The sequence below is a fragment of the Miscanthus floridulus genome, chromosome 6 (assembly GCF_019320115.1).
Source record: "Miscanthus floridulus cultivar M001 chromosome 6, ASM1932011v1, whole genome shotgun sequence".
In the NCBI taxonomy this organism is placed as follows: Eukaryota; Viridiplantae; Streptophyta; class Magnoliopsida; order Poales; family Poaceae; genus Miscanthus; species Miscanthus floridulus.
Window position 1 is genome coordinate 55,992,056 of NC_089585.1, and position 15,336 is coordinate 56,007,391.

At 43.0% G+C, this 15,336-nt stretch overlaps 1 non-coding gene across 1 annotated transcript; it reads right to left on the bottom strand.

Annotated features, from left to right (window-relative positions):
* Window positions 1-9,282: 9,282 nt before the first annotated feature.
* On the bottom strand, window positions 9,283-9,391 carry LOC136461996 (small nucleolar RNA R71). The gene has a single exon (XR_010760527.1). It is a non-coding gene; the product is annotated as a small nucleolar RNA R71 (small nucleolar RNA).
* Window positions 9,392-15,336: the final 5,945 nt, after the last annotated feature.

Here is a 15,336-nt window from a genome sequence, read left to right on the forward strand (position 1 = left end):
CCGCCTGTGTCGATTAAGGATCAATCAGTTGTAGGGCTGCTTATGATCATGACTTGTAGTACTGGCCACATACTCTAGTAAGCCTGATACCTCTGCTATTCCACTATGTGAAAAAGACAACTATGCACTAGGTGTGGGAGATGGTGAGAGTAGCGTGTACACTGTCCTGTGAATCTGTAGGATCGGCGTAGGGAGGTGGAGTACTATGCTCTCGGGTAGCGCAGACCGGTTCATGTTTTGGAGGATTCGAGTGAAGGTTGATATATGTAAGTTTGAGACTAGGACCTACATATGTCAGTGTGGTAAGGAAACCCCAGCTGGGCCAAATCGATTTGAATCGTTGTTTGCTCTACGGTAACAGGAGAAACGACCAACTAAACTACATCATAGTTAATCAATGAAACATGGTTACTTATGGATACGAGATGAGATGATTAATGAAGTATTGAGCTAGAATAGGTGCAAATTGGATACTTCTAATGACTTAATGTTGAGCTAAAACATTGAAAGTAAGGATCCACTTGTAGTAAGCTTTTTTGCAAAAGTTATTCTTGCTTCTAAACTTTCCCTTAAGCTTGCATGCCATTGAAGTCTTTTTCTTTTAGTTGGGTAAGACTTGTTGAGTACCCTCAAGTACTTAGGGTTTGTTAACCCCTATTGTAGGTTCTAACTTGTGCTGCTAATTGAGGTCATGTCGGTGGGCTCGACATGATCTAGCTATCTCTTCTACCTTAGGTGCTTTACCTAAGTGGCTTCTGTAGTTCCACTCACTTTTTCAAACTCAAGTTAAGTCTTAACTAGAACATGTTTTGTAAACTAATATTATAAGTCTTCAGTACTCCAATGTAAGTTATTTTTGTACCAAATGTTGTAATGTTGTGGTAACTCCTTGTTGATCATGTATGAGTTGTAAAATGTGGATGCTTAAGGGTTCCTTGAGGACACTCGATAGATTACCAGAGTTATCTAACTCTCATGTGCAGTAGTCAGAGATCTTTAGGACAATGACATGTGCACGTGGGCTATATAATTTGGGTGGTTCTGCCACAGATTGTGGTAGGTGGTAAGTGGTGACTGCCTTGTCCATCCTCTGTATTCCACCACATTAGGTCTAGTTATTAAATCATAGGGCTTGTTGCAGACCTTGTCTTTTTAACTCTCCTAGTTGGTAGGCTGGGCTATGCCCCAAAGTATTAGCGTATTTCTCCTAGTCATTAGTTTACCCTTAGTTACTAAAAGATAAATTGCTCGCTCTCCCACCAAGCTATCTCTAGTGTAGCTTGATTAGTAGTTTAATAGGTAGTTCACACATAACCCACCATTATCATTTACCTACCTAGGATACACTTAGGCTTAACTTAGCAATCCTAACTAAAATATAAGCCTAGCTTTGTGCCTTCTTGTGGTGTTGGATTGTTTTGCTCCTGGCAATGCAAGCAACATGATCGCATAGACAGAATCAGATGGTAGCACATGAGACATAGGGATTTATACTAGTTTGGGTCATGGTGCATGCTAAACCCTACTCTAATGGTGTGGCTGCTCTTGTATTCATATGCTCAATTATAGGGGCTATTGCTCCTAGCTACGGGATGATTGGAATGATGAAAGTCAGATCCCAAGCCTGAGGTCCCTACCCTCCTTTATATAGGTAGGAGAGGTAGGGTTATAGAGAGGGTGATCGGGCTAACATATTGTGTTCCTAGTTTGTTACAACTAGATTGATCGTAGCTATCGTCCAAATATGCCTGTCTTGGTTTGCCTTGATCTCCATGTTGGTTGACCAGCATTAGCCCTTGCAGGCCTCCCCTTGATAGCTGCTGGGCCAGGAGCTTGGTGGTGATTAGATATACAGTCGGTGCAAGTGCCCCTAGCCCATATCTCTGACAGAGCCCCCATAGGACTTAGTGATAAGCTAGCACTGTAGCTTCAAGCCCTCGGGATGTCATAGTTTCCTCTGTAAGTTCTGCATACTATAAGTACATAGTGAGCATCCTTAGGTAGCTGAGGTATCTGAATAGTGCAATTAGATATTCCTGAGTACCAGGGAGCCATTATGTTGTTGTTCGAGTACCAAGAGCATTTCTCGGGTAGCAAGAATCTTCTTCAAGTATCGAGTGCGGTGGTGGTACACCATACATCAAGGAACATGGTTCCATGGCAACTATGAGCGCCTGAACTCAGGGTGGCACGCCCCATATCGGGAAACATAGTTTCTTGGGCATAGCCCTTAGGGATGTTGTCAATGTCTCAGTTCGGGTGGTGTTCCCTGATAACCATAAGCATGGCTTCTAGGACATCATGGATGCCATATTTAGGGTAGAGGTATCGTTGTACTTGAAGAAGTTGATTCTCGATGTATTTCGGCTTATAAATAGTGGTTGCGCATCATTAAGTCCTAGTCATAAAACAATAATGAGGATGGGGTAGGTGCACCTCCATCGCCCATGTGTCACTAAGCCAGTTGTTTTTGAGACGACCCACTGAAGGCCATTTGTTATTTTGAGCACTGAGGAAGTCACGTTTTCCCTCGAAGACCCATTGAGCGACAGTGGCACAAATTATCATGAGCTTCATAAGTGAGGAAAGAAGGATGTCGTCCTAAGCCCTGAAGACCAATCAGTATCTCAGTGTGGGCATTACTATGGGCAAATAATGAACGCTGTGAGCAGCTATCGACAGTAGTGTGTGTTACTATTTGAGCTGATAACTAGGTAGAATGAGTGACGTATACTTCACAGAAAGGAAGCAGCAGGACAAAGCCAGACTAGCAAGGGCATGCCATAAAACTCTTCTTCTAGATTTTAGGAGCTCATACATTGGTTATAGCCTGGGCCAACCTAGTTTTTCAGGTTTCCCTCGAGGGGGCACACATCCGCTAAAATAAGGTACTTCGAGCTCGTCCTGAGTATTAGGAGATTTACTGTGACACTAAGTGTCAGAGGTTTTAGAGTCAGATTGGTGACCCTCCTGAATAGCCCCATCACTCTAAAGTGGCAGGGTTGATAGCGAATGAATCTCTATGGCTTACACCTGTTGAAGGAGTGAGCTGAGTTGAATACCCCATATGAGTATCAAATCACTTGCCTACACTGGCTCAGGTGACGGTACATTGAGTTATGGACCGGTTGGTCCCACGGCCTCCGTGGTTACACTGATGGGTTCCTTCTCCATGAAGCTAAGGTGTCGGTTTCGGTGGCTTATCTCCCCACATGTCTATCTCAGAAGCTATGCTTCTCTAAGATCGAGGGGGCATAGTTGGCCCTTAACTACTACTTTCATCCATGGAGACTGCTGGGATTCCATTGACCATGCGCATCCCATATCTATAAAATAGAGGAATTAGGAAGGGGAGTTAGTATACCCGTATAGTAGACTTTGCTCCTCACCTTCCCTGCTCATCACATCTTCCACAGTCGCTAGATCCTCCTTTCCATCTATGGCTGGAGAAAAGCGCCTACGAGAGGAGGGCGAGGAGGGATCTACTGGGAGAGGCATGACTCCCTCTAGCTCAGGCCTTCTATCTGGTCTTACTTGGATTCGGGTAAGGATCGATCTGTCATCAGCTTCGTTGGGGATGAATTTGATGCATTTCTTAGTGTAGTGGATTCTCATCAGCACGCTCGATGCTTTGGCCCCCCGTTGTCCAAGAGGCCTTGTCGCCATCGTGTCCCCTGGCTATGTAGGCCATGCTACTGCCAGCTTTGCCTCCCTCCTTTGATGATGAAGAGGTCAGGGAAGACAAGCATGACATCCACACCATGTGAGGGGAGCTGGCCATGGCCGGGCAATCCCTCTGTTATGGGTATCAGGAGGTGGAATGGCAGAAGGAGTGCCTCACGGTGGTCGAGGTCACCCCTGGTGCCATGAATGGGGAGACGGTCAAGGCCAAGGCTACTGAAGCAATGACCCGTGCCTAGCTTGTCGGTGAGTTGATCTTGTTTGCTTCCTTCATGGGATTGCTTTTGTCTTGATTTTGACCCTGTGCGCTCCTCAGCGACATAGGCATAGCCAGGCATCATCCGGGCTAAGGCAGTGGGTTTTCACTGGGCCAACAAGGAGTTGGCCTATAGGCTACTGGAGGTTACCTATCTTTGTGACGAGTTAGTGGATTGGGCACGTGTGATGCCGCCTTAGCACAAGTTAATGGCAATCATTGCGTGGCACTAGAGAAGGCTATAGAGGCCACCATCGAGTTGGTGCAATCGATGGGGTTAGGCCTTCATGAGCAGGCTCTCGGCCTCCTGGCATGAATCAAGGATGTGATGACTCATGACAATCGCCATGGGGCTGCGGCAGCCCTTGCTATCACTCATCTTCATCTTCAATCAGGAGGTGGATCTACACACGATAGAGCCTGGGTTGCCATCAGTGGGCGGAGGTGCCCATGGTGTTAATGTTGTGCGGCTGATAGCCAAGTTTAGCATTGCCACGAACTGCAATTGTGGTGGTTGTAAATGTAGAGCAAGTCATCAAGGATACTCCTCGCTGAGGCTGGATCCTGTTGGTTTGCTTTTGTGTAAAATATTATCTTGAATAAGATTTTTCTTTTGACTAGTAGTTGTGATATTATGGTAGTAGCCCTCAAGCGCTAGGGACGGGTTAGTGCAATGTGTTAGAATGCTGAGTTCACATATATCACCATGACTACTTTGGCATTGCCATGTCAACAAACTGCTCCTAAGTGTGTCGGATCGAGTTTTGTCTAGCTAGTGTGGCTTTGATCAGGAGGTGTTATTGCAGTAGCACTCAGGATGTAGCCCCCAAGACTGTTCTTAGGAAAGTATTTCCTCGGCTATTGTGGCAGTAAGGTCCTTTCGTGCATAGCGATCTGGTTTTTGTAGTAAGTTGTGGGGGAGATAATGGTTGGTGCATGTTGAGCAGCACCGACAAGTTTTACCTTAGTTTTCTCCTCCTCTCTCTACTCAGGGTCGACCCGAGGGTTAGTTCAGCGTGCACTATTGGTGCTTTAGGCCCCGGTCATAGGGTCCTTCCCTGATGGCTAAGGTGTTTGCCCTTCTCCTGGTTCTGCATTCTCAAGCAAACCTAGGTGCCTCTAGTGGCACTAGGTGTAGCCGGCGAAGCTGAAAACTATAGGTTCGAGAGGCAAAACATTGGTAGGGTTTTCTGGTGTGAGCTGGTGCTCTAAGGACTGAGGCTGAACGTCGGGCATTTCCTGAGCCCTGCCTCTTGTTTGTCCTCACTAGTTTGCTTCGGCTCATCCAGAATTAGGTCCCATTGGGCCTAGTTCCATAGCCAGCCTCTCTCACTCGTATGCATCCTAAAAACTGCCCGTGATGGTAATGACACCGCTGAGGGCTTGCCATTTTAAGCTTGAGGTAGGCGTAGCTAGGAATTGCCATGAATTTTGCGCTAGCAGGGTCTCCCAAGTATGACATGGTAGGGCCCTCAAAGTCTATGACTTCAAAGGAGTGTGTCTCCTTGTGGTAGTGTACCTAGTCACCAAACGTGATGAACAAAGTGATCATGTCGAGGCGCATGACATGTCGTCTAGGGATGATCCTGTGGAAAGGAGAATGCGTGGGACTGCAGTTTGGTTTTCTCAATGTTTAGCTTTTCAAATGCATCCTTGTAAAGGATGTTTATGCCACTTCCTCCATCCATTAGGACCTTGGTCATTTTTACAACTCCAACGACTACGCTGACCACTAGAGGGAAATGCCCGACCTCGATGACATGATCAGTGTGGTCAGTCCCTATTAAAGGTGATCAGGCGCTCTAACCATCTTAAATAGATAGGAACTATGGGTGCGGTGGTAAAGATACAGTCAGTTTACCTTTTCGTGGCGACAGTCCTCGTAGGCCTATGGGCCCCCAAAGATGACCATGACCCCTTTGATGTCTAGGTAGCCATCTTTGTCATCCTCCATGGCGCTGTCTTTCCCCTTCTTTGGGCGGCCACCCTTCATCTTATCCTTACCAATGTCAATGATCTCATGCTTGTAAGTGTGGCAGTCCCTAGCCAAGTGATTCATCGAGAAACCATGATTTTGACACATATGGTTCATGATCTCATCGAATTTCACATGGCTCTCACCACTTTGCTTAGATTTGTTGCCTTCTTGTTTCTCGACATTGCCCACGAGCTCTCCCCTACACTTATGATCCTTCTTGGATGGTAAGGATCGGTCCGCATGATCGGTGAGTCATGATTTGTATTTGCCGTTGCTGGCGTTGAAGCAGTCTTCACTATCGGCATGCTCATGGGCTAAGGTGAACATGTCTCAGAGACTGATGTTCTTCCTTTGCCCAATATCTCGAATGAGGGGTTTACTATTGACACCTGCAGTGAAGGCTATGATGATGCTCGTGTTGGGGACATCCTTGAGTTTATTATTATGTTGAGTGAAGCGCTTTATGTAATCATGGATACTCTTGTCAGTTTTGCATTTGCATCCTAGGAGTTTCCATGAGGTAGCTGGCTTAGTGTAAGCCCCCTCAAAGTGATTACAAAATGCCCTCTCGAGGTCTGCCCACTGCCTGATCATGCCTTCCCAAAGGTTGTTTAGCTAGTTTCTAGCAGAATCGATGAGGTAGATCAGGAAGATATTGGATCATGAAGAACGTGTTGGGTGCAGAGGCCGCTTTCATGGCTAGTTGGTAGTTTACCAACCAAATCTTTTGGTCTATCTCATCGTCGTACTTCTCAATGTTTGGAGCATGAAACCTACCAGATGTCGGGGCCGATTCGGATCCGATATCTGAATGTAGGAGGACCTACCAGGTCATAGGGATCACCCCTAGCGGCATGTGGCGCTGGCTCGGTTGATTCCTGGGATTTCTCCCATCATGACAGGTATCGTTGTCATCATTAGAGCAGTGGCTGCTCTCCAAGTCAGTTGCTCCCCCATTGGTTCCATGATTTTCTCCATTGTCTAAGTGTCCTCCACTGCCACCTCCATGCCCACCACCTCCTTGTCTGCCACAATAGCTGCCCGGTTGTGGAATGGGACCCTAGCGGTGTTTGGGATTATGACATGGGGATCTGTTAGATCTGCATGGCGGTCGAGCCCTCGAGTTTTAGGGCATGCAACTACAAGTAGCAGATGCATTGTTGTGTGCTGGTATACGGTCGGTAGTGGCCGCTATCCACTCTTGGATCCTTTAGAAAGCCTATCGGCCCTCTTCTCTGGATGGTTGCGGCACCACTGCCACTTCCCTCATGGCCTCAGGTAGGTTTTGCTCGGCCATAGAAAATACCGGAGATGCATTTTGCTACTGGAGCTAATGTCAGAGTTTCTGATTCTCGTCTGCTAGCACGTCATTATGATTAAGCAACCAATCACAAGCCTATTGGCTGGTCTCATAAGGCGTTGCATAATCGTACTTGAAATAATCACAAGGAGAACGTTCAGCAGTGGTGTACCCATTCCCTTCTTGACCATTCGAGAAGAGGTAGCAACAACGAGTATGTGGGATGATGTCATCATCATCAACATTCACGTGATTAGCCTAGATGGCCAATAGTAGTCGTAGAGAGAAAGGTGCGAAGCCACTGCGTTAATGAGTTCGGCAGCCTCCATGTTATGGTGCCGGTTGTTCTCAACGGAGTGATCCGATTGTTCTAAGATGGTACCACCCTAGCTAGGATTATGGATGGTGACCCCGACTAGGCTCAAGGTGAAGTCATCATCGCTATGATCCCAATTAGTATGACATAGGTATTTTAGGTCCTCTATGGGAGATCCAAAAGGTGGTGTGATAGCCTGAAGGACTTGAGTTAGGTGAGTTGTCGCCGCTTATGTTAGTTCTCCTGAGTGTCGGGAATAGATTGGATCGGGTGCTGGATCCACTATCGGGACTGGATCCTTGATCTTGTGAAGGAAAAGGGCAGCATTGAGCTTATGCTCTTGGATAGGTTTGGTGAAAACCTAACTATGATGGGATAGATGACTAGGCAATGGTGAGCGGTCCTCTGTCGATAGCCTCCTCCAGTCTAGTGGCAAAAGCATAGATCTAGAGTGACTGCTCCTCCTCCTGTTCGGTTGGCTCGAGCTCCTGTAGGCATAGGTCCCCTAATTGGTCGGTGATGAAGTCGAGCTTGCCTGAAGATGATCCTCATGCCTAGCCGCATCATCACTGGTTCATCACCGAAGTTGAAGGCGATTCCCTCTAAAACACAAAAACAAATTTGAACACAAAAGGCCCCTACCTAGAGCGCCAACTGTCAGATTGTTTTGCTCTGATAATGCAAGCAAGCGTGATCGTGTTGATAGAATTAGATGGTAGCACATGAGACATAGGGATTTATACTAGTTTGGGGCATGGTGCACGCTAAACCCTACTCTAGTGGTGTGGCTGCTCTTATATTCGTATATGCTCAATTACAGGAGCTATTGCTCCTAGCTACTGGGATGATTGGAATGATGAAATTCAGATCCCACGCCTGAGGTCCCTACCCTCCTTTATATAGGTAGGAGAGGTAGGGTTATAGAGATGGTGATCGGGCTAACAGATTGCGTTCCTAGTTTGTTACAATAGATTGATCAGTAGCTATTGTCTAGATATGCCTGTCTTGGTTTGCCTTGATCTCCATGTTGGTCGACCACTGTTAGCCCTTATGGGCCTCCCCTTGATAGCTTCTAGGCCAGGTAGCTCAGTGGTGATTAGATATATGGGCAGTGCAGGTACCCCTGGCCCGTATCTCTATCATGGGGGAAGATATAAATTCGACACTTAGTACTCACCGAGTGAAGTGCTACAGCGATAGTTCTGTGCGCTTGTAGAATTCCTTCACTAGTCAGTTAAGATGTATCAACAAGCATTTCTGATGCCATTGCCAGGGAAGGCAACTAGCTTCAGATTTGTATTTTTGCTAGCTTTGCTAACTAGGCTTTTCGTTATGCTAAGTAGTTTATCCTTTTTTCCTCATACCGAATCACTACCCAACATGATCATGGGCGATAAGTCCATTCATGATTTTTTTGCACCCTCGACTGCTAATGTACCCACCAAACCCAATGTTATCAATGGGGATGCTAACTTTGAGCATAAGCTAGCGTTAACTATGATGGTTCAAGCTAGTCTATTTTGTGGGAAAGCCCATGAGGATGCAAATGCTCACCTCCAATACTTTTTGGAGATTTGTAGCACATTCACCATAAAGGGAGTGAACCAATAGGCCATACATATTCGCCTTTTCCCTTTCTCTTTGTTAGGAAAGGCTAAGCAATGGTTTTACTCTAACCACAACACTGTAGATACATGGGACAAGTGTTCCAACACTTTCAGTTGTCTAGTTTTTCCCTATGGGGAAGACTAATGCTCTTCATAATAAGATCTCTAGTTTTCAGCAACTAGCAGATGAGTTGATTCCTGAAGCTTGGGAATGAATGTAGGAGTATGTCTCTGCATGCCCACACCATGGCATGGAAGACTGGCTTTTGATCTAGAACTTCTACCATGGATTAGTGCCATTAGATAGGAGCCATTTAGATGCTACTACTGGTGGAGCATTCTTTTCGCTAGGTGTTGCAGATGCCATGACACTGACCGAGAACATGGTTTCCAACTAAGGATGGAGCGATGATCATCTCCAACCCCATAAATGAGGTATGCATTCAATTAAAGAAATTGACATGCTTGCAACCAAGATAGATCTACTCGCAAAGTGAGTAGAACATTATGAGAAGATGAATGCCCAAGAGACACTCAAGGCCATGGAATCCCACATGACTTGTGATGTTTGTGGAGATGTTGGACATTCGGGAAGTTCCTGTCCAAAGACCCAGGAGGATCTTAACTTTGTCAACACCGACAACGGGTTTCATCCACAACAACATCAACGGTGGAATCAGGACTCCAACGATCAAGGAGGTAACAATTATTACTCTTCTCAACATATGAATAATCAAGGTAATAATAGTTATGCTTTCCTTAAAGATCTTATTTATAGTCAAAGTAGAATGAATGATAGCATTAATAAAAAGTTGCATGCTCATGACAAGATGTTGGAAAATATAAATGCTAGATTAGATGAGTTTTCTTCTGCTTTAAAGAATCAACTTAATTTTAATCAGATGATAGAAACCCAATTAGACCAAATAGCTGCTGCCATACCATCCTATGAAAAAGATAGAATTCCTGGCAAACCTGAAGGAACCATGGAGACCACCAACCTTGTTACGGCAAGGTATGACTTTTCTAAAAATGGTTGGGGATTTCCTATTAAGAAAGGTGATCCTAGGAACCCTATCATTACTTGCTCCATAGGACCCCACACTTTTCATAATGCCATTTGTGATCTAGGGTCTAGTATTAACATCATGTCTAAGGAAACTTATGATAGATTGTTTTACACTCCCATAGCTTCAACCTCAGTTTACTTACAATTAGCCAATCAATCCACCTATTATCTCAAGGGAGTAGCCACTGATTTATTAGTTAAAGTTAGGAGTGCTTATGTTCCAACTAGATTTTATGATCTTGGACATGGGCAATGTCGAGGATACACCTTTAATCCTTGGTCATCATTTCCTTAATACTGCAAATGCTTGCATATATGTGGCTTCTAGGAAAATCCAATTCCATTTTGCTGGAAGGAAAGAAATATTTGCCTTTGCCTCTAGACAACCCCTCTTTGATGAGAAATAGGAAATGAAGAAGCATCCGACGAAGAGAATCAAGATGAAGAAACCAAAGCTAATTGAAGAACCAGAGAAGCCTGTCAATAAGAAGAAGAATAGAAAGAGACTGGCGTAAAAAGAAAGATCCGTCCTCAAACTCATCATCCCCTGACCCTAACAAGGCCTTCGAGGTGGAACAAGATGAAACACCCCCACTCAAGGAAGAATAACCTTGAGTCCATCAAACAAGGTAAGTGTTCTATCCCTTCCATATTTACCATAATTCATTAGTCGCATCTCATATTTAAATTTCCAATAAATTTGCTTTGCATTGCATGATTAGTAAGTTGCATTAAGGTACTCTATGTTAATAAATAAAGTCTTGTAGTAGCTATGCATGTTAGGATAGGGTTTGCATTTAAAAAACATATATAAAAAAATAATAACAAAATAAAAATAATAATAATAATATTTAGTAGTAGTCATACTGAATAATTTATCTAATAGTAATAGGTTTGGTTATTTAATTATTTATGCATTCTAGTAGTAGTAGTTAGTCAACAAAATAAGAATCAAAAGAGCCGCCAGAAGACATTCCAACTTATGCAAAAGGCAAGCTTAGGGGAGACATCTCTCCCCGCTTAGGTATGAAAAATCTTAAACTCTCTCTTTACATTCATGTTTATTTTACATGTCAATATTCATGATTATAGAATGTAGAGGGGAGTGCCTTGAAATTTATCTTAAAAGAAACTCTGCTCTAATAAAATGATGATAATTTATTTGGAGATGATGAATAGTTGCTCTGTGATACTTTGCAAAAGCTTGTCATACAACCTAATACTCCTTAAGTTTTGAGCATGATAACTTAGAGTTCATCTTAAGTTGAATGCTTTTGTGGGTTGCAAATGCTAGAACCAAGTATAAGTTTTTGTGAAAATGTTGTAGCCAAGATTAGAGTAAATCTTTGAACGTATCTGTGGAATGGTGAAAACAACAGTGGAGTTTTGTTTTGCAAAATGCTAAAACTCTCTTGCTTGAAGTTCCTCAATGGTGATAAATTCCTACAAAAGCCAAATACAAATTCATTCATACATGATAAAGCCACTATAAAAGCTGCTTGTTTGTTTTGAGCTTTTTCAAGCCTTGATGATCTACGTAGAGAAACTTGTCATACCTTTTGATCACGATCATGTACATCCACATATTATGCTATTCCTACACTAGGAATACGCAACCACTTATTCTTTCCATTCATTATTGCTCTATGAGAATCAAAGTTACCTCTCTCGCTATCTTTCAACAAAAAGAGAGGCATGGGCTATAGAAAAAAGAGAAAGAATAAAGAGCAAAAATCTATAGTGTTCAAAAAAAGAGAAAGAGAGAGAAAAAGAAAAGTAGCCATGCCCTTTCAAAAAGAGGCTAGAGAAGGGAAACTTCTTAAAGGAGTACCACTTCCACAAAATATACCACACACATGCACATCTTGATCAATTAGTATGATTTGTTGCTCCTTGTGATCCAAGTGTTTGACTTAGCAATACATTCAATCCAAGTAGGCTATGCTTTTATCCATGGCCTTGGTGAGATTTCAAACACCGATGAGTGACTTGAGTGTACCATCTGAGGAACTTAGGCAAGTTTTCTTTTCAAAATTTATTGAAAACCTCTAGGAAGTTTGAGCTAAACCAAACACTACTAGAAATATCCACTTCTATGACGAACAACTTTAGTCACTGAAAGAGTCAAATTTGTCATAATTTCAGTTTTATGATGAGTTTATGAGGGAAAATGGTTCATCATAGAAGTCGCATCATTCCTTAACTTCTATGATGATTCTATAAATTCATCATATATGTGGATAGGTCTATGATGAAAAACTGACCGTCATAGAACTATTTTGGCATGCATGGTAGGGGGCATCCATGCTGCCAGTTGCTTCCATTAGAGATTGTTGATGGTCAGTTAACATCAATCATAAACCATCAATATAACCTGCAAATATACTTAATTCCAACATCAAACATAGGTCTAGGGGTTTAAACTAATAAATTCCATGAGTTTTGGTGAATTTATATTTTTAGCAGGGTTTATCCAAAAAACCTGTCAAGGTGGACCCATTCATCAAAGTGAATCACGCTTAACCGTGGCGTAAACAACTCTAGAAGGTTCCAGAGGACACCACACCTGAAGAAGACCATGAGGGGCTACCAAGTGGGGCTGGCCAGCCCCACCTATAGACTAGCTAGTCTATGGGACCCATAGTTCAGTGTCTCCTTCGAATGATGGTTCTCCACCACCATAAAGATCGCATCTACACCGTTTATTCAAGTCAGTTTGATCCGAGGATCTAGAATTGATGCCACTCCCTATATATATGGCCCTATACCCCCCTCCTTGATATCATCCTGAAACCCTAATTCATATCCTCATCTCAGGATGAGGGCATCACATTCAAGAGAGATTAGTCCTCCTATTAAGATCTATTCTTTGTACAAAAATAGAGACAGAGTAAGGGAAGAGTTTGGGGGAAGTACCGGCCTATCGGTGCTACCTTTATGGCTTGTACTTTAGCAAATCTAGGCTTCTCCAAGTCTACATCTGAGATACCTCTAGTAATTGATTTCTATTTAAAGTAAGTTTTGTGCTCTATTATTCATGGGTTCATAGTTCTTTTGAGTGCTCTAGTCCTTGTTAGATCTCTGGATTAGTAGGACCGTAGTTATGTTGGTAGAGTTATCTATTAGCGGTGCTTTACCATCTAAGCGGCATCCCAAAGTGAACACTAGAATCGTAAGTCTTGATTTGCATAGGGTCATAACCATAGGAATCCTCTCGACCCATACCTTAAACTTTGATTGCTATCCCTGGACAAACTAGAGTTTAGACAACACACATTTTCCCTGTGGATACGATACTCGATTATACTCTCAAGTGAAAACTACTTCGATGACCATGCACTTGTGGATTTTGTCTCTATGTGCCACCACAGGTGTCAACAAGTTTTCTGGCACTATTGTCGGGGAAACGGTTGTAGTGATTTCATCGAACCAGGTTTTCCTTGTATCTTTTATCCTTTAAGCATGGATAACATCACGGCTATCAATCAATTTGCTGCTCCCATGGGCGCACAACTAGAGCCACCAAAATCTTTGAAACCTATCCTTACACTAGGCTATGAGTTGCGTCTGAGTTTAATAAATTTGGTATAGGAACAATCATTCTTAGGTGAAGGCGATGAAAACCCACCTATGAGAGTTTGAGCAAACTTGTGCATGCTTGCATATCGTAGGCATGTCACATGAAATGTTAAAGTGGAAGCTATTTCCATTCTCTTTGATGGGAAGAGCTAAACACTGGTATACGCAAACCATAGGGAGTGTACAAGGAGATTGGGAAGCCTTATGTTCTAGCTTTTGCTTATCTTTCTTTCCCATCTCAAGAGTGGTTAGCCTTCAAATAGAGGTTCTATCTTTTAAATCGAAAAGAAAAAGAATCTCTTGCTGTGGCATGGGCATGTTTTAATTACCTAGTCAGTTCTATCCCCGACCTTGCCATTCAAGACCATATGCTTTTACAACACTTTTACATGGGTCTTAGTGGGGAGACCACATAGTTTCTTGATTTAGCTTCTAGAGGTTCCTTCTTACATTGCTCTGCTAGTGAAGGGGAAAAATCCTAGAAAACACCCCCTACACCAGCAGTTCGTGATGATGGCCCAGAAGATGAAGTCAAGAAAACTCCTAAAGAAGAATCGTTGATAGTTGAGCCTGAACCTTTAGCTACTCCACTTCAGGCCTCAACTATCCTCCAAGTTCCTAAACCACCAAAGGAGGAAGAAATTCTGCCTTTGGAAAATATGTTTGAATTCGAGGAAGATATTTTCTCTGACTTTGGAAACACCTCTGGATTATTATGCAATAAGGAAATCTTTGGCACCATCAGCACCTAACCAGCATCTTCCTAACCCAACCAAAGAGAAATTCCTTAAAAATACTATGAAGGAGTTGATAACGATCATAAGCAATGAGTGGTTTGGAGAATCCAAGCTTTCTCCTAAAGTCATTCGTTTAGATTCTCCCTCCACCTCCATTCGTTGTTAGATTCATAAAACCTCCTTCGATGCTTTTTATAATCCTAGTTGTAGGAGTAAATCTTATATCTAAATCTTTTGCACATACACTTTCTAGAAACATGCAAATAACTCCAACAACCAAACTCTTAAAAAGTCTCTCAGTGCAAATCCTTCCTAGTGAAGGAATTTTTCACCTCATCCCTATCAAAGTAGATGAAACCAAGGTGTATCTTAGTTTTTATGTTTTCAATTTTTGGGAGTTTGATCTTTTGATAGGGCATCCAATAGAGAGACTCCTACATGAAGGAAGAAAGAGGAGTATAAATGTAAGACTCAGAAAAAGCCTAAACCTTTCTATTCTCATCACTCGCTCGTTAAATGTAAGTCTCGAGCAAGATCCAATGGAGGAGATGATGGCACCATCTCTCCTTGAAACTTCTGACAAAGACCTTGAAGAAGATGCCCTGGATTTCATGCAAGAAGAAGAAGAACCATGAGATCTTTTCCCTTTGGATGAAACTCAAGAGCCGCCAAAACCCCCCATTGTGCTCAAACCTCTTCCTTCAGGTTTGAAATACGCTTTTTGAAACAACAATAGGGAGTCTCTTGTGATTATTAGTAATAAACTCTCTAAGGATGAGACCCTCTGGGTCCTAACTATTTTAAAAAAGCATC